Below are 20,394 nucleotides of genomic sequence, written 5' to 3' on the forward strand. Positions count from 1 at the left end.
AATATTGTTATTGTTATGTCTCAGCTTAACCTGAAAAAAGTCTAAATTTAATTAAGCTTTCTCATGTACTTTTTTTTTCCTTCTCCTTAAGCAGCTGCTTCAATATGGTTGGATCAGATAAGGTCATACTTTGCCATGACGCAGCATGCAAGTCTCAGCTACTCCTTAAGATAATATAAAACTGTGCAGTAATTAGAGCATGTAGCTGAGTTTATAGAACTCTTAAATATCTGTAAAAAAAATTGAGACTGGTAGTCTGCTTTTCATACTTACATAGCATGAAAAATGGAAACGGGAGTTTTATATCGTATAACCTGAACTGAGTCAAGTTGCTATTTGCACAAGTCAGTCCCAAAGAGAGCCAGAAAGACAAAGCTACAAGATGTGTTTTGATCTTTTTGAGTTTGCAAACACTGCGAAAGCTGCCCTAAAATTGTGCTTTGCTGCCAGCTGTACTCCCAGCTGTGACACAGGGGATGAAATGGGACTGAAGTTTCTGTGCACAGAATATCAGGTTAGTCTTGAGGCTGTATTAGTTGAGATATGAAGCCCAATGGGACTTACACAGGTTTCTGTCAGTAATGACAAGAATAGTTGTCTGAGTGCAGGAAGTGTTTGAGGCTAATGTATAGAACAGACTCACAAATAGAATACACTAGCAAACCTGTACTACAAAAGCACTAGGAAATGCCTTTGAGGTTTTATGTCCTTTTCTGTTGCAAATGTAGTATTTTCCTCACCTGCCAGAATTAGTGATTCAACCTAAAAATCCAGCTTCAGTCATACTATAAGCAGTTACAAAGACTGTGAACATCAAATTATAGATCTAATCCCCCTTCCATAGTTTGGATGATGAGTGCCAGTGAAGTGGTCATTGCACACCAGAGCTCACAGCTGATGAAAGCCTTTACATGCATTGCACTCCTTATTTTACTGCATTTGAGTTTTCTGAACTTGTCCTGGCTCTGATGGGTTATTGTGAATAAAAAAATCTGGTAAAATGAATGCACAGCACTAGGCATGCGGTATCGTATTACCTGTTTTTTAATCCTTTTGTAGAATCTCTTATTCTTGCAAACACACTTCTTCTGAACTTTTCTCTGCCTGAGAATACTGCTGTATCAGTATCTAATGTGAAATCTGGCAAATTTATGGGCACTAAATGAAAGTGATGCCAAGAGACTGGAAGGTATCAAGCAAGAATAAAAATTGCAAGACACTAGAACTGCTATTAGCAAGGTAAAAGCCTCTTAGTCTCATGGAGAGTGATGAGAAAGGATTGTCAGAAAAAAGCCTGATGTGCAGTGGCATTTTCCCTGTAATGTATACTGTAATGCAGTAGGATATATTTTTCTCTTGTGGACAAGTGAGCAGTTAGGCAGCGACCTAGAAACACATCAGACAAGTGGGTGATAAGAATTAAGCAGGAAGATAAGGCTGTGTTCAAAACTTTTTAAACACTTAATGGTGCAGAAGCCTAGAAGGCAGGGAAGGGGAGGAATGCTACTCCTGTGTTTGCAATAACTTTAGGTTTCTCTGACTAGGGGAAAATATTTCCTGACACAAAGACTGTGTATGCTGGTAGGAAATTTGCCAGTGTATCAGAAAGATGAATTAGTGTCATTAAATGTAAAATAACACAACTATAAAATAAAACTCTTATGTGGCTACTGTTAACATTGAAGAACAACAGCTGTTGTGGAATATAACACAGGTAATGTTGATTTTGTTGTTGGTGGTTTTATTTTCTTTCATCTCAACAGGGAGGAACACTTGTCCTCAGGTAGGAACAGACAGGGTTTTCCTATGACAGCAGGAGCATGTGACTCTGGTGCTGTTCAAAATCCCACTTCAAAGGTCACATTTGTGCTTTAAATGAAATGCCTGGATGAATTTCATGATCTGCTAGATAAGAGTAGTAGTGATGCAAGTGCTCTTTTAGACTCTGCAGGTCAGGGGTAATGATAATGTGAGGTTGCAGTGCCCAGTGTTTCACAGGGGGGGAAGGCCAGTGGTGCTCCCTGTGCCTGTGTGAACACCAAAGGCCATAATGAGGGCAGAAATATGCTATTCCTTCATGTCCACTGGAGCTCTCTACCTCCAGACTCAACATTTCTTGAAGTGTGCTTGTACTGAATATATTTACATGGACAAAGTAGGTAGGAGACCACAAATTCAATAGAGGAAAAAGCTAACTTTTCCTGTCCTCTACAACTTTCACTCTTCCATCTGTCACACACACCAACGCTGATGGTGAAACTGGAATTTCAGTTACGGATGTGAAATTCTTTGAAAGTACAAAATCCTATCTGTGGCTGATACTTCATCCTTTTTATACTTATAAATAGGGTTTCTGGATGAGAAGAGACACCCAGGTTTACTGCACCGTTGTTCCTGGCCATGCATCTATATTCCAGGAACACAATTTCTTTCTTGTGAACAAAGCTCATTCTGAGGAGAAGCTAAGGGTGTCCCTGGCCTAAGCCAGTCTAACATCTGGCTCTGCTGTATTTTGGCTTTGCTGCACCTCCTTTTGCACTCCTACCTGCCCTTTGTACTTTCTCTGGCCCTCTCTAACCTTTCACTGAGCCATACTAGCTCCCTATCAGAAAAATTGGGGTTTAGGTTGGTTTTTTGGTTTGTGTTGTTTGTTTGTCCCCTCCTATTTTTCATTAGGTTAGTTCTGTGGTGAGTCAGTGGGCTGACTCACCACAAAGCCAGGTCGGATGAATATAAAGATGTCTTGTCACAAGTGGGGACATCAGCAGCCAGAAGGTAAATCCCCTGTAGCTACCAGGGTCCTTCTTACTGTGAAAATGGAGTTGTAGAAAAAGCAGCTCAGAGACAGACATTGCTTGAGGCTTAAAACACAAACTGGTATCAGTGAGCAACCTCTAAGAGGACCTCTATAGGAAGACAGAAAAACATGTCAGATACTTTACATCTATTCTGTATGCTTGGCTGTCTCTGTCATGCTTAGCCAGTAGCTCTTGTAAGTAGAATGTGCTTCTTCTTCCCACATCACTGAAAATGTCTAAAAGGATTTTTTTTAAATGTATTTTTTTAAGGTGAGATGTAAACCAAGAAAACTTTTGGTGCAATTCTGACTCTTATTCTGTTTGCTGGGAGAAAGGGAGAACTCCCATCTCCAAACTTCTGCAGACACCTGCAGATCTGTGTGTAACTTTAAAAGTGGACAACTTTCCTTGTGTTACAAATCCAGATTTACTTGCAATGTTGTTGCTCCACCTGAGTAGGACAGTTCTCCTCAGTGGCTGTCTCCACGTGTAGCTGTTCACAAGTTTGCCGTTCATATTTTAGTCAAAGCTTTTCAAGTTAAGAGCAGCCACTGTGAAAATGCAAGATCAGAGTTACAAATGACACCCCACAGCTGAACAATGCATAGCACTCACGGAACAGCAGCAGAAACTGGTTTATCAGGTTCACCCCAGACATGTAGAAGATTGATAAACTTTTGAAAGAGTACAAAGTCTATTGGAGTATTGTCTGGTTTTCTCACCAAAAGAGTACCAGGACCAATGGTAGCAAAAGAAAAGTTGGGAAATCTCGGCTGTAACTGCTGTGAGGCAGCGAGATCTCAAAACCAGTTTGTCATTTGGTGAGAATTGCCCTTTTCTGTGAATCTTTGAACAGTCCTGAAAATATCCTTGGCTGCTCTCAGCTGTGAGACCAAAAGAGATCAAAGTGTGCCAGAGGACTGGCCTGGTCCCAAGCCCATGTGCAAAGGCAGAGGAGCCCCAGACAGAGAACAGAAGAAATGTGAAAAGTTCTGTTGTGCAAGAGCTGGCAGATGTGCTGGCAAGATTGAAGCAACAAAGCTCAGCTGCCATTCACAGTCTAAGGAAACTCCAAGTCACTGGAAAACAACTGCTGAAGGAATAACCCTCTCACAACTGTTCCTCTTGGGACCTGACCCTATGATCAAGTGAAATAAGGTGAAATAGGGGCTGAAATAATTCTTCCAGTGAGGAGGAGCTGCACTGCAGTCCCAGGCTGAGTTTGGTCATCCTGAACCCAGGCCAGCACTCCAGAAACCACGGCAAGCATGGTCCCACTGGGTGTCACTGGCAGGGCACGGGGCCCTGTTTTTAGGTGTGACAAATCAGCCACTTAAATCTTGCAAGTTGTATGAGTTATTCAAGCCGACCATGCAGGCTGAAAATATCTTTTCATATCATACATGTTGCAATTTGTATTTCTCCAGGCTGCAAAAAATCCTGCTGGCTTGCAAGAAGATAGCATGGAGTTCCTAACAACTTTATTAATGATTGCCTTCAGCTGAGACTGTGTTGCAGAAAGGTGTGTGTGCTGCTCCATAAATGGCACCCACCTACTTCCACAGTAGAGAATAATTTCTTTAAAATTTGCTACTGTTGAATTAAGGCCAGTTATGCATTGTAGTACAAAACTTTTGTATTTTTAAAGTACAAGTGAATGTGTTAGTATGAGGAGTAAAGCGAGAGCACAGAAATAATCTTAGTGTTAATGGAAAGCCTGTAGCATTTCCCTGCTTTCTTCCAGAACAAGATGCAGCTGTAATTGTGTCTGCTGTTTACCTTTGAAATACTCCTCTACAAATAGTTAATCCCCTTTAGAAACTGAACAAATTTTAACATTATACTAGTGTTCTGGAGTCTCAGAACATGAGCTGAGTTGAGGAATCATATGATGCTCAAAAGACTTTTTTGAGACTGAATGTCCACCTTTGTTCAGTTGAATTAGAATCACAGAATAGTTTGGGTTGGAAGGGACCTCTGAAGATCATCTAGTCCAACCCCACTGCCATGGGCAAGGACACCTTTCACAAGATGTGTTGCTCAAAGCCATATCCAACCTGGCCCTGAACACTGCCAGGGATGGGGCATCCAAAACTTCCCTGGGGAGCCTATGTCAGTGTCTCACTGTCTTCATTATAAAGAACCCAATCTAAATCTACTTTCTTTCAGTTTAAAACCACTGCCACTACACACTTGATAAAAAGCCTCTCTCCATGATTCCTTTAAGCTCATGAGAAGCTACAGTGAGGTCTTTTAGATTAATGAATTAATCTCTTAGATTAATCAAACAATAGAGACAAGTGCCATCTTCCAGTTGATTTCTCTTTTTGGACCAGGTTCCAGGACTGTGTGCAGGCAGTTAAAATCTGTGAAGATTCTTAGATACTGTCTGAAATGAGGAGCCTTTTGTGGAATGAGTGTTAAAAGGCATCTCCAAAATCCCATTCTTTGGGTGCAGGGACAGAAATACCGGGAGGGTTTTGAATGAAGTAGGCTGATTCTGAGACGCGGGGACTGCCTTCCCTCAACAAATTGTTATATTAGCTTTTTAACTCCTTTATCCCATGGATCTTCTGCAAAGGATACTGACTGAAGCCAAAGGTCAGGGTGAATTAAATCAAAGTAGTTTAACAGACGGTAAATAAACCAGGGTGTGACCATATTGTGACCTGTGCATAGGAATCATTGCCTCTAGCAGCAGAGCTGATGTAAAAGTTCATTTTTTCAAATTCTAAAGGATGGAAGGGAATGATTTAATTCAAGCAGGAAAGGAAAAGCAGCAGTCACACACACACACAAAACAAAAAAACCCCAAAACAAACAAACAAAAAAAAACCAAAAAAGAAAAATTCCTGGAAAAAATACACAATGGGTGAGGATGGTTTAAACCTAAAGCAAGGGAAACTGACCTTAATAAGTTGTGGTGGCTACTCAGTCACTCATTTCCTGTTTATTTCTGTTTACTTTGTTTTGCAACTTGCATCGGACCTTTAATACTTTTTAATCTAAATAGGACTTATAGTTTGGTTTTGTCAGATAACTTCAGACGAAGCAGATGTTTTAGAATAAATGCATATTCAGAAAATGCTTTTTGTTTCACTGAGGAAAGCATTTTGCAAACTATTATAGAAACCAAACAAAGATATCTTGTTTTTTTCAGCTCATCTATTTGCACAAAATGACTGCACTTCTCAGAGATGGATTTATATTTACTAACCGAGTTAAAGTGTTTTTATAGTAAATATACTATATTTAGTATAGTATATAGGCTACTTACACTTTTATCTTCATAGCCTGTGAAGATTTAAAAAAAACCCACCAACTGTCAGCATCTCATTCCTGATTGTGTCTTTTAAAGACTAATTTCAAGCTGGAGGCTTTCTTTCAGCAGTGGCACATGAGCTCTCTCCTTTTCTGATTGTGCACCTCATGTCCTAAGACATTAAGATCCTGTTCTGCCCCACTAGGAGGATGAGAGGGCAAGATGGTGCAGGGCTTTTCCCAGATCTCACTAAGAAAATCCTGACAAGAGGCATAATACAATAGCCATTTTAATACAATAGAATAAAAATAGGAATAGAGGTAGTGACTTACATCCCTCCAGGTGCTGGGAATCTGGCTTGCATATGGCATGGGACAGACCCCAGACAGATTTTCCCACAGCCTGCTGTGCAGATCCCATCCGTGAAGAGGCTCTGTTCCCCTTGCATCCCGTGGTGCCTTTTATTTTGCCCAACAAACAAACCCAGGTATCCTCTCCTGACAGCCTGGACTGTCACAGGCCATCCTGGGGCACTCCATCCTGCTCCCTTGCAGTAGCTCCTCATGCCCAAGCCCTGTCTGTGGTGCCTGCTAGGGCAGACACAGACTTTTCGTGGTCACCGATTCCTCTCGTACATCTTCCACAGGGCTCCCACTGCAGATCCCAAAGGCTCTTGCTGCTTTGTCACTATGGTCTAAAACCAATGGATGGATAAAAAAAATGTACTGGCAAACAGCAAAACACACAGCCTAGCAATGTAAACTTCAGTTTTCCTAGGGAACCAGGCAAAAGGCATTAATTATGTTAAAAAATAAAAGGCAAAATTGGTGATAGCTAAGAAGATATACAGGAAAGTGACTTGCCCAGAGCAACACTGAGCTCCTGCCAAAACTTTATGCCCTAGGTGACACAGTCACCTTTATTTGCCCAGTTACAAATAGGTTACAGCCTCAGCCATAACTTTTTGGACCATAGCTACATTAAAAATAGAACCATGGCTTTGCACTAAGAACAGTTTTGCTCATAAATGCAGGAAGCAGGGAAGGCTTGTGATTCATGGCCATCCTGACATCATTATCTGCCTGTTTCTAAACACTAATTAATGGCTGTAAGATCATACTTTGTCAACTCTGCATCTTACCTCAGGGTTTCATCCTACAGCCCTTAATTGTATTGTAATTCTCGTGTTTAATAGGACTGTTTGCATGCTGGAGAATTATTCATATTAATAAATTATTAACTGGAAAGTAGGTGTACAAGTCCCCTATAAATATCCTACTTGGCTGTCCCCAGCTCAAGAAATGATTAGTTATTTGCTGAAGGCCTGATGCAGCATTTGTATCTATTGATGAGTAGGTGCTGATTTTATTATGCTTTAGTTTGGGCTTTAATACTGTGGTCTCTCGTCCTCTGGGACCTGGTAATGACTTGCACACTGAGTGCAAGGGTTGGGAACATTGTGGAGACAGGAGCAACAGCTGTCATGAGGGAAAGAACCTTGTCCTCATCCCAGGTCAGCAAAACCTACGAGGCCAGTGTAAGTGCTTATGCACTTAAAATTTACTATGTTCCTGGTGTTTTGCCAAATCCAGGACCTTCATTCCTAAGTGGTAGCAGTTTCCAAGGGGTCACCCTTACCATCCCGTGGCCTGTTTGTCCACACAGGGGTGTCTTTTCTCTGTAGTCACCCTCCCTCCATTATACCTCAAACAGAGCAGGAAAAGGGGAAAGAGCAATGACAGATGGGACACCAAAATAAGGAACTATTTGTCTGCTTTCCTGTTTTCTGTGGAAAAGTGCTGGGGTGAGCCCTGCAGCCCTCCTTTTCTCCACGGAGAGTTCTGCCATGGGTGAACAACTCAACTGGCAGAAAGCCTGGCCCAGTAAAGCATCTCCAGAACCTTTTCCCAGGGGGAAAGGGGCTTAAGGGGTGAAGTGACAGCCCTTCTGTCAGCAGGTTCAGCTGAACTGATCATTGCTGCAGAGGCATGGTGGTGTATGTGTAATACCAGGGTAAGGCATAGAAGCATCAGGTGAATATATTCCTCTGCCAGGGTTTGCAGAACAGTGGAATGCCAACAGCTACAGCACCTTCCAATCACCACCTTCAGACAAAGCCTCTCTTGGTGCGAACCAAGCATGACCTTCTCCAATGGCAAAATACAAAGCCCTCCCTCCAGGTGCTCTATGCCAATAAATTGCACGCAGTGGGCACAAAGCCTTTGGCTCTATCACTGCTGTCTCATGTTGCCCGTGGCTTTCTCCTCTTCCCTGCAGGAATCTGTTGTGTCTGTACTGTGCTACACACCTCACAGGGAGCCATCCCCATGCAGGAGGAGAGCAAGTTGACCAGGAAAGAGGTGGAAAGGAAGGGAGAGGAAATTAAGGTAACTAGGCTGGAACGTGACAGATTATTTGGCACCTCAGTCTCTCTCCAAAGTATATGATACTCCTGGGTGAAGTCATAGAATCATAGAATCATAGAATTGGCTGGGTTGGAAGGGACCTCAGAGATCATCAAGTCCAACCCTTGATCCACTACCGCTGCAGTTACCAGCCCATGGCACTGAGTGCCACATCCAGGCTCTTTTGAAATATCTCCAGGGACGGAGAATCCACCACTTCCCAGGGCAGCCCATTCCAATGTCTGATCACCCTCTCGGTAAAGAAATTCTTTCTAATGTCCAACCTAAACCTCCCCCGGCACAACTTGAGACCGTGCCCTCTTGTCTTGCTGAGGGTTGCCTGGGAAAAGAGACCAACCCCCCCCTGGCTACACCCTCCTTTCAGGGAGTTGTAGAGAGTGATGAGGTCTCCTCTGAGCCTCCTCTTCTCCAGGCTGAACACTCCCAGCTCCCTCAGCCTCTCCTCATAGCATCTGTGCTCGAGTCCCTTCACCAGCCTGGTCGCCCTTCTGGGCAAGTAGTTCTAGGTGACCCTACTGGAGCAGTGGGGTTGGGCCAGATGACCTCCAGAAGTCCCACCTCAAATCCTCTTTGATTGTGTGGTGTCGGAGCCAGCTGGTACAGGTTTCCCTTTGCCGATGAAGTCCCAGCTGGTTCATTAAGTCAGAGAAATACTGTTTTTCCCATCTGAACCCACAATGCCAGCAGGGAATGGGTATAGGAAGTGAGAACATGCGGGAGATCTGGAGTGGAGCTCTGTGCCCTCAGCTCCCACCTTTCACTGGTTGTGAGGAGACAGAGAAACTAATTCAGGAGTAACATCTTCTGTCAAAGACAGAGGAATTAATTTCAGAACATAGCTCAGACACCCCAAGGATGGGCTACAGGGGCAAAAGGAGGAAGAGCTAAATAAGCACGTCCTCTCTGGGACACAAGAAGCATGCAATAAATGTCTGAGTCTAAATTTAACACTAGCACAAGCCATGTCATTGATCATTATCTAGAAAATAGAAACAATACATTCCTTTTTGGATCTTAACTCTATTTTGTGATGTTTGGGTGCTTCTTACTGCAATATGCAAACAGATGAACATGAACTGCTTTATGGGCAGTAAAGTATCACTTTTACTGCCATTGCCTTTATTCAGAAGGCAAGAGAAAGTAATTATCATTGTTTACATCAGCCCTTGCCTTGCAACTGCTGTGTTAAGAGAACAAGTCCTAGGATGCTCAGTGTTTTGTAACTGTTTTTTTCCTTCTAAAGTGTCTAATCTTTGTGTCTTTTTTTTTTCTTGTGGTGTGAGCAAGTCTTGCACAATGGCAGATAAAGTTGGGAAAGAGTTGTAGAACTCAGGAGAGCTGAGAGTTTGGAAGCAGCTATATTTTTGTGCTACCATATTCATATTGCAATTAATACAGAGCTTTTTTATTTTCCCAGACAAAATGTGACATCATATTTTGCACTTCTAAGTTACCTAACATAACAGTATCCTGGACAAGGATAACAAAGGCAGTATGGGATATGAAGGCTGGTTGATAAGGAAAACCTAAAGCACAGAAAAGATATTTTTCAAAAGAAGCAGTTTTTCAGTTTTCCTAAACAAGTTAATTTTCCTATTTGTTACCACGAAGTAGTGAGCACTGGTAAATTTTGAGTTTGTTACATAAATTTGGTAAAAATCTCTGGTAAAAGAAATCACTTGTCTGAGATTCCATGTTACACTTTTGCTCAACAGACAAAAAAAAAGAAAAAAAAAAAAAAAAAAAAAAAAAAAATAGTTAAATGAGTTAAAGGTATGATTTAGCAGGGGAATGTCTCTGCTTTGATCCAGGAGCAAGATGGGATAATTTTCAATCCCAGAGCTGCACCACAGCACATATATATACTCAATACCACTTAAGGAATGAGCAGCAGTGCAAACCATGTCCCTTCCTTTCAGTTTTCAGCATACAAATTGCTTGCTGTGATTGCACCATAGAGAAGTGTACTTTGATAGACTTCAATAGTAGTTTCACTCTTTTCATTATGTTTACACTCCTTCCAACCCACGTTTGGTTCTCTGATACACCTTGGATGCCTCTGTTTCTCCACAGGAGGAAACAATCTGCTTCTCAAAGAAATGTACACAAACAATGAAAGGCAAAAGGAAAGTTTTCATGGCAACGTAGGCAGCATTTGGATCCCATAAACCCCAGTGACTCTCATTAGAACCCTCCTAGAAATCTCAGTGCTTGAATCTAGCACTTGGGCTCTGCATCATCAGCTGTGCCAAGCCAGCACTTGAGAGCAGTGTCCTGAACATGGTTCTCCATGGGCTTAAGAAAAGCAAACCAGGCAAGAGTTGTAGGCAGTGATGTCTCCTGCCCTTGCTTTCTCCAGGTGACAAGCAGACAAACAAATGGGTGTCTCCATTGTTTCACAGAAGTTTAAAGACAGCCTCGTCCAAGGCTTGCCACTACCTTTTAGCCCACATGGTGGCTTTTGCTCTGACCACAGAGCATTATTTCCCCCTGAGCAGAAGTCTGCTCTGCAGCAGTGCCACAAGTTTTCCTCAGTGACTGCTTTTCTGGTCAGTCCCAGAACTGATGCACAAAGGCATATTCCTGTGGAGACAGCCAGTAAGAGCTGCACTTGAAGAAGAACATTGTGCTTGATCCTAGGACTCAGGTATATTGTCAGCACAAAATGCACACCTTCAAACCCCAGGAGCTTTCTGGTGACAAGTTCAGCTGCAGGGAAACTGTGCTGATGGCCAGCTGGGGGAGAGCCTCCAATACATCTGTCCTCTAAATCCCCAGCCTATCTCCTTGCCGTGTTGTTTTTAAGTCTCATACCTTGGCAGTTACCCTGTTTGATCTCCTAAGTTCTTCCTTGCACATCCAAAGCACAAAATAGCATTTTCAACTTTGAAATGTCTTTCAGCATTTAAATTCTCTGGTCAGGAAATGTGACATTTTATTGGCACGCTTTTTTGGCAGTTGAGTGGCAGAGACCTATTCCAAAACAGGAACCAGATTCTCACCAAAGTATTGCTGCACAGAAGTTGTTAAGGCAACTCTGGCAACATCTGGTGGGTGATACCTTGCTGTGATAGCACTTCTTAGCAGTAGACATCTGAGGCCAACCTGCAGAGGAGCCTGCAGTGGGTGGCCAGAAATCCTCCAGAGAAACCATGCCTCGGTTTTGAAGCTGATCAAGTAAAGGTCTGAAATGTTGTCTGCCAGATAAATAAAATGAGTTAGGGAGAGGTTTCTAAAAAAACACCATGTGGTCCTCTTGGAGTGCTGGTGAAAGACTGCAAACTTGGGAAAGACCACACTCTGAGGAGTGCTGAAAATGTCATGGTGAATTCAACAGTTCTGCTTGTTTTTCATTGAAACCTCAGTCCTGTTCCTATTTAGCTCACCGGTAAAACTTCTGTTTCTAACATGGACCAGAACCAGCTTCAAAAATTTGTGCTGCCTTGCAACAGGACTGTTCCTGGAAGTAATTGCTTTCTGATATGGAGTGGCCTGCACAATACCCAAACTGAAAGAAACCACACTACACAAAGACCTCCTTCCAACAAACAGTTCAGCTCATTTGGTTATTTGCATAAGTAGTTACCTGGGCTTGCAGTCAGATACACACAATGGCAAAGGAAACAGCTGAAGAAAGAGGCTGAAAAAGCTCAAGTTTATACAGGGCTGGGGAGGAACAAAACAAAACCAACAAACCCCACATCCTTTGTTTGCATTTGTTGTCTGTCTACACATCTTTGGAGTTCAGTTGCAGGCAGTAAACATCAAAAATTGTGATAAGATCTTGCATTTTCTTAGGTTTTTTTCAAAGCTGTGAAAAAGGTTCAGATGCCAAGTTTAAGCTCATGGATATGAGCATAATAAACCCAGCAACAGATTTTTTGCATTCCCATCATATATAACAAAAGCAGCTGTATTTATACATAGACTTGCTTGTTGAGATGAGTGACTTCAAGAAACACTTTCTGTCTCTCTGTTCCTGGACATCAGCAGCCAGCTGATTTTAATCTCCTTGCTGAGGTGCAAGGGAGGAATGGCAGCCTAGCTGGCCAACTTCAGAACAAGAATTGGAGCTGCCAGAGCCAGGTGAGTGCAGTTCAAGCCACTAATTATAAATACTGTCCTTTTGTGCATTCAGGGAAGCCGTGGCTGTTTCCTTGACCGTGAATATCTGCTACAGTTTCCTGAAGTCACACAGGTCTTTCACATCTCAGAGGCAAAAAGACCCTGAGGCAGGTGGTGATCTTGCCATGTTTCTCTCAGGGCATAAACATCATTTTACCCCACAAGAAAAAGGATGCTCTTCAGAGTAAGATTTGTTCCACAGCACCTAATACCTACCGATGGTCAAACATCTCCTTTGCCCTCCTCTCTTCATCAAAGGAGGAGAAAGCATTTCTAGAATAGGGTTATTCTGAATTGTTCTGAATTGTTTAGGTGTTTCCTTTAGGTTGTAATAATAAGCAGCAAGTCAGACATGCTTGTTGCCCTCTATCAGCTGAAAATCTGCTCATTTTTCTTGATCCTAGAGCCTACACTGCTGGTGTTTCAAATAGACAGATGAGTCTCCCCTAGTGCTTAATGAACCCAAAGCCTGAACCCAAAGTTCATTGCAAGTCTGAACTCAAACTTTTCCAAGGCCAGCTATGTCCATGCAAGGTGCTCAGGGACCTAGTTTTCAACGAGAAAGCTGGATGAAACTAGCCTCTGTTTTAAGATTATCTTCAACAAAGATTTGTCAAACTGAAGTACAGCAAAGGGAGAAGCCAAGGCATGTGCTTCTGTGACCCACTTACCTTCAGGAAACCCAAGCAGAACAGAGAGGATTCTGGATTTTAGAGCAGCTGAACATTAAGACATAGTAACTCACAACTTATTTATTCCCCAAAAGGATAATTACTAGCAATTTTTTTCCCTACTGGTGCTGATTTTAATTAACTAGCCAATGGGAGGCAGGATGGCCTGAGGAGAGACTTCATACAGAAGTTAATTAATGCTCCAACCTAGTTTAAAGTGTTGCTTAAGTGGCAATTGGGGGGAAGTTGACATCAACCCCTTATGGATCTTTTAGCATCCACATTACCGGTCATTAATGACTCCTCCCATGTGATCCACAGCACTTAAATTAGCAACTGAGAAGAAATTAGTGAACAGGCAAGAAATAAGGAAGTAATTTCCAAGGCAAACATGATTGCCTCTTCATGAACATGCCTGATTTAAAAGAGGAAAAAGCCAAGCACTTGGGTTATGCATGAGTTTAGCTCAGGATATGTGATGGGTGATCAAGGCTCAGAGATGGGTAATTAGAGCTCAGTCCCTTTTGGCTTAGTGTTGCTTGTGAGAGCTGTACTCCTGGGGACAGTATTTTGTATTGGGTTTACAGCAGCATCCTAATCATAATTTGTAATCTCTTTAGTGAGGCTGTAATTATATCTGGTTTTCTTTCTCTTGTTCTTTCCAGATTTGTTTTAATCAAATGTGTCTCAAATTAATAACTTCTGTTTTTATTTATTTCCCCCATTACTGAAAATATAAGACTAAATTATTTTATTTGATTTTTTTTGTTAGGAAGATAAAAGATGATTTATTTTATTGGTCATTTCTAAATTCTTCCTATAAAACCAGATTTCTCCTTATCTCCAAAAACCAGAGCCCTCTGTTATTCTTGCCTTGGGCACACAGCTATTTAAAACCACCAAATTACTTTTGCAAACTGATGCCAAGAAACGCAGGGCATTGATTATTGTATTATTGTTGTTCATGGGCTTGGTTTTGCTTGGCGCTGCCCCTGTCTTGAAAAGTTAGCCACCTGGACAAGCTGAATAACCTGTGGGAGAAAGGAGGTTTTTGAGGCTCAAGGAGATGAAAGGACCTACCATCACACTACTGCAGAGTCAGACTATCCTATCCCTTGCCCATTCCTCAGCATTACATCATTTTTCTCTCAGCTGGCAAAGTGCAGTTGGAATTATTACCACTAGAAGGGTACAGAAAGACATAATTTTAAAATCAGTGTATCAAGTTAACTTGATAGTTAGTGACAGTGATACAGTCTTGCAAGAATCTCTTCCTTTTCATAAACAGCTTCGGCAAGGTGGTTGGGAGTCAGATCCTGTATCCACATTTTGTGAAATGTTGACTCACTAGGCAAACAGCTCTGTTTGAATCACTGAAGCAAGCTATTATCTGGCAGCTGAGCATCACATCCTTGTTTAGGTCACTCCATAGATTAGGAGTGATTTATACACTCTACTAGTTGAACCTCACAGCCATTTCACTCCACAAAAAATGTCTAAAATTCCTCCCTGCATGCTTTTTATGTTCCTTCTCCCCTCTCAAGAAAGGCACCCCATGAGCTCTGTCACTAAACCTGGAGAGCATTGAATGGTGGTGTCTGTGCCCACATGGGGAGCCATGCTTTCCTGTCTTCTTCCATGAGTACTTCCCAAACACTGGACCTTTTCCCCATGATGCTGGTTTGGACTGAGCTCCACAGATCTTTCAGCATGTTTTTGCACAAGATTTCTGTGAATCTAGTTGAGCTAAACTAGTCCTGGAAAGACATGTGCTTCAGTGACACTACTTGACTTCACTGCAGATTTTTGGTATGTGACGGAAGAAATGAAAGAAATACTATCTCCTACCTCTCTCCTCCAAAAAAGATGCAGGCGCACTGAATAGGCAGCTGCCAAGAGATTCCTGGCAGAGGATCTTGCCCTTGGCACCCTGACTCAAAGCACATGAGTGTTTGGCTCTGTCTGCACACACCCACTTGTGTGGATGCTATGTGTTTTTTTTGCAAATACTCCAGATGAAAGGTGCCAAGTGCCCACAAGAACGCAGGAGGATGTTGTTGGTGACCTCCTTAGGGAAGAATGTCCCACCAGTGGTGTGAATAACAATGTCCTGTCATGACCAGGACACAAAAAGGACAATGTAATAGTAGCCTTCAACCTCTTGAAGGGCAGTTGAAAAGATGACAGAGCCAAATTTTTCTCCGTGGTGGCAGATGGCGTAACAAACAAAGCAGAGGTCACAAATCGTGGCGTGGGATGTTCAGGTTGGGTGCTGGGGAAAAACTTCCTCATGGGAGAAGTGTGCAGCCCTGGTATGGATTACTAGAGGGGTTGGGGGAACTTCCATCATTGGAGAGGATTCAAGTCTCTGCTGACCTGATACTGATTGGAATAGAGACTTCCAAAGGTTCCTTCCAACCAAATACTCATATGGTGACATTTGCCTGTTGGCGTGTGCTACAGGAAGCCCTAGGGCAGAGCCTGTGGGTTTGTGGCTGGCAGGTCTGACAAGCCCTTGTAGAGGGAAGAAGGAAGAACCCAAAAAGCAGCAGATACTGGCTGGCTCCCAGGCAGCTTGCACTCTGTTCCACTATACGTGTGTACCTGCTTACAGTTTATGCTGACGTGTGAGGTATTAGCTTCTATCAAGTGGTCAAGGCTAATGACTGCAATAATTCAGAGGTTGTATTACCTCTAGAAAATGGAATACCATCCTTGGAGGCATGTGACACATTATCTTGAGCCTACTGTGGGCTTAATTTTGTCCAAAACTTTTATTTAAATGCATTTACAAAAAAATAGCTATCATTATATTGTTACAGATTGTTCCTGATTTTGGCATTCTGTATAATGAACCAATGGTCAGCTATTTCTTGGCAGGGAAGTGAAATAACTGTCTTGAATCTTATTTTAAATAACACAGCATGTACATCTGAAAAGTTTAATGGGCAATATAAACAATATATCATCTTACTTTTCTTTTTGAGGTGGTGATAAAGCTTTTTAAAGTGTGCTACACCTTTGAGGAAGGAATTGGAGCACAACAGAGGCAGCACATGTTACTGGGAGGCAGCTGTATGCTAGCCCTTGGTTTTGGGAAGATGGAACCTTTTCTATAATTTTAAAGGCTTCCACAACACAAAGCTGTATTTTCAAGGGGGAAAATTGGATGAACCTTGCAGGGAACTGGATGGGTAACTGTTATTAGTACTAACGTAAAAATCCACTGCACTTGATTCTGGGGGACCTAAATGTACCACTAGTACTAAAGTCTCGAATTAATGAATTACCATTCATGCTTTTCCCAAACAAAGTCATGTTTTTCCTGCTGAGAGATAGTTCTAGACAACAGGATCAAGAAGCAATCTCTGCATGGTGAGGTATTCATACCCCAGGTGGGAAGGGCAAATTTGTGTGGCTATTTGGATCAGTTCACAACCTTCAGTGCAAGGGGGTTTCTGGCACCAGCTTTTGGTCTGTGCAATTCCATCCCTTGTTCACTTCTTGGCCCTGTGGAGCTGTGTGTCCTCTGGAGCAGACACCATGTCTGTCACCAGGGGCAGGGGACCTTGGTTTAGTCCCCTCTGTGCTGTTTCAGCATGCAGTCCCTGGCCATTTTAGAGCTGAAGGGGCAGATTTGGCTGTGCTCTTTTCCTTGCTGAAGCATTTGTCCTACCCATAACAGTTCAGCAACCCAAATCCTAAAGACTTGGCTGTTGCAGCTGAACCCAGGGTGTCTTGTTGCCTTCAGCACTTCATGATCCATTTTCCTACATGCCATGTAGCATGGATATCCTAAGCCCCTATAAACACAGGGTGTAAACTCAGCTACAGGATGTAAGAAAGGCTTTAGCCCGTGGGGTTTGCCCACCAGCAATGGTCCAGCAAGAGCACTCGGTTGGCAAGTGTTTAAAGATGCCATTGCTGCACTGAAGAGTGAGACTCTGCAAGATGCTACAGGTGATCAAAGGTTTACCCAGTGCCAAGGACCTTCTTCCCCCAAAATGGTTCTCCAGCCCCTCTAATCCTGTGTTTACCTGGCACACTGTGCTGTGGGGGGAGAAAAGCCGTGCAGGTCCTCACACAGGGAGGCTGAAGGAACACAGGAGCTGGTGTAAGGAATAGGGTGAGACTGCTGGTTGTGGTAGCAACCAGCTGTGAAACAGGCTCTGCAGTGTGAAATGGCACCTCACAGCCCTGGAGGGGGCTGAGATGCAGCCATGAATCCAGCAATCCCATATAATCCTGGGCTTGGACCTGATTCTGGAGCTGCTCAAGACAAAGGTTACAGCCCTCTGCCAACATCTCTTGTTACTATGACCCCTGTTTAAATCTGAAATGCCTCATCCACTGGGACCATCATGAGGGTGTCTTGACTTTCAGCTCCTTATGATTTTGTTTTCACTTCTGTGCTAAGCATGAATAGCAGAGACTAGCAACTGGTACTGCAATACATCTGGACCAGGATATGCATACACCCCTATAAACTTCACAGTAGCTTTTGATGATTCCACCCACTAAGAAGCATTTGGCCTTCTGCTTGTTTAAAAAATTTTAGAAGACAGTATATATTTTTTCTACCCCTTGCAAGTTTTGATTGAAAATGACTTGGGCAGACAAAGAAACATTACTATTTCCCATCCATGTGGATGGAATATCTTCCTTCTGCTGCCCTGAGGGTTAAACTATGCTTTGAGTGATGCTCCTACTAATACAGGTGTGTGTCTCTTAAACAGAAGCCCATTTAAGGGGCATTAAGACTTGTAAATAGAGCATTATTCATTCCTGAAGCCTTCTTTATACTGAAGTCCATTAATCATGCTGGCTGATGCCAGCTTGAGCTCTGATGGCCAATGGTTTCAGTGCTCCACTTAAAGCTCTGAAAGGAAAGTCCCAAAGATTTTTAAGTTTTATCTTCATTTTTCCTAAGATTTTGGATGGATTTGATAGTTAAACAGAAGTTATACAGAAGATAACCACAGTTTCTGTCCTTAGCATCTGTTTTGATTCAGACACAGTTTTGGACTTCAGATCTAGTCTGTCATTTTAAGTGTGGCTTACAGACTTCTGCATGCTCTGCTTAGGGAAGGATTTCTAAAGGGAATATTTTCCCCACAATCTCTCAGTGCTAGCAGGGAGTTCCCAGCTGGGATATTCCAGGGATATTTTGCATTTTTGTGCTGCTTTGTGTCTGGTTTTATTGCCTTTCAGTAGTTCCTCGAGTCTCATTTAACATCCTTTGCTATGGAAACTTGTATTAGTGCCAGGAAACTGCTAAGCAAATGCCAATGCAGAGTTTAAGAGTGGGAGGGAAGCATCATGAGACATAATGTTTATGAGGGAAGTGGAAGGTGGAATTCTGTTCACTTAAAATCAAAAACCTTCATCAGTACTTTCATTATATCAAATTCACACTCCCCTCCCAGTCTTTTTCAAGTTCCATTTGCTTTACATTTTTGTTATCATGTTTGAATATTTTCTTAATTTATTTTTTTTAAACAGGATTGTCTAAAGGAATAATGAGGATATTGTAAAGGGAACAAAGTCTGCTTTGCCAACATTGTCTTCTTCCTCAAAAATTGGTGGATGGAGACTGGAAGAGGGGTGGGGGAGCAGGGAAAATGAAGGAAGGTAGGATGTGTGCATTGCCAGAGCAGTCATCTTGCAAGAATCATGAAGCTGTTTTAATATCTGTAAAATGAAATGCCTCCTGAGCAGCTGTGGCTACTTAAAGGGATTCATTATGGCATTACAGTACTGGTAGGTGGGGGGGCTATTCCAGAGACCAGATCATTCTTAGATTCAGGGACAGAAGCCACCAAAATGAAATATCCCATTGCTCTAATGCTGATGTAAAAGGTCAAATGTAGGTAAAAATACCTGCCTGGCAATTCTAAGCTACTGATGTGCATGGTTTACCTGTGACAGTTTTGTCATGGTAAGCATAACCACTTCATGCACTAGACAGAGGTGCTGCCTTGTGTTTTCAGCATCATTGTGATCCATCATGTGGCCAGAGTGAGAACTGGTTGAGCTCTCCCAGATTCAAGTGTCTTGTGCTGCTGGGTATGTATCAAAACACCAGTTGGAAAAGCAAACAGGTATTTCCCACCCTAGGACAAACAGAGAAAGAATGGTACATCAGCTCTAGTAAGAAGAAACCACAGTACAACAGTATATATGGATACTGTACAGAAAACCCTACACTCAGTTTAAATGCAAGCTTCAGCAGTGATGTGGAAGTCTACCTGCAATAATTACTTTACTTCTTTGTTGAAATACATTACAAATCTCTTGGTCTGCTTGCCTGTACTGGAGCTGCTATTTGGAATGAACTGTTGGCTTGAAATGTTCAGAGTTGCTGCAAAAATTGCAATAAGCAGCACCTGCTCTCTGACGCTGTGCCCTAAGTAACCTAGGTCAGAACAGGACTAGCTAGAGCTTCTGCAGTATAATAAAGCAGTTTTGTCCCTCTTTGGTGTAGTTGGGGTATTATATTTTTCTTACAGAGATTCCTTACTGATGCCATGATCATGAATCAGAAGCTCTCCTGTATGCTGCTTTTAATCATCATCATGTATGATGATTAGCAAAAAACTGCTAAGCTTACCTTTGTCAGGTTGAATGTATGTGTTATAATTATATATGGAAGTTCATCTGCTCTAATAGCTGTTTGAAAAGTTGTAAGCTTTCATCCAAAATGTCTGCATTATGGAAATTCAGCATTTCTTGTCAGCTCAGCCACCATTACAACTGGAAACATTTGACTTTGATTACCTGGGCTGGGGTATGAAAGCCTTGCAGTGCAAATCTGCAGTCACTCCCAGCATGGTTTGGTTTCTGTGCAACTTCCAGGCAGAACTGTGGTGAAAAGGCAGAAGACTGCTGTGTTCTCCACCTAGAAAGGAGATTTTTGTGAATCTGAGCACTTGGGATCCAGCAGTTGTCTCTGTTGGGAGGAAAAATCAGTAGTAGCAGTCTGATAGGATTTTCGTGGACTTGGAACAAGGCAAGCCAAGATTTTATGAATACACTGGGATTTTCTTTGCTTGGGTAGCTGAGTAGCAGACACCTCTATCCTACTTCTCAGCTGTTTCTGATGCCTCAAACAC

The 20,394-nt window shown here is 42.4% G+C and overlaps 1 protein-coding gene across 2 annotated transcripts in view; it reads left to right on the forward strand.

Annotated features, from left to right (window-relative positions):
• The first annotated feature begins 1,987 nt into the window (after window positions 1–1,987).
• The window catches only part of CHGB (chromogranin B), a 102,436-nt gene continuing 84,029 nt past the window's right edge, over window positions 1,988–20,394 (forward strand). Inside the window, exons 1-2 of one of the 2 annotated variants that reach the window (XM_071740082.1) lie at window positions 1,988–2,155; window positions 8,338–8,447. The gene's annotated coding sequence lies outside the window, so the exon portion shown is untranslated. The remainder of the gene's footprint in view (window positions 2,156–8,337; window positions 8,448–20,394) is intronic. The other variant, XM_071740080.1, reaches the window with a different exon arrangement.

Source organism: Heliangelus exortis, chromosome 3, assembly GCF_036169615.1.
Source record: "Heliangelus exortis chromosome 3, bHelExo1.hap1, whole genome shotgun sequence".
Taxonomy (NCBI): Eukaryota; Metazoa; Chordata; class Aves; order Apodiformes; family Trochilidae; genus Heliangelus; species Heliangelus exortis.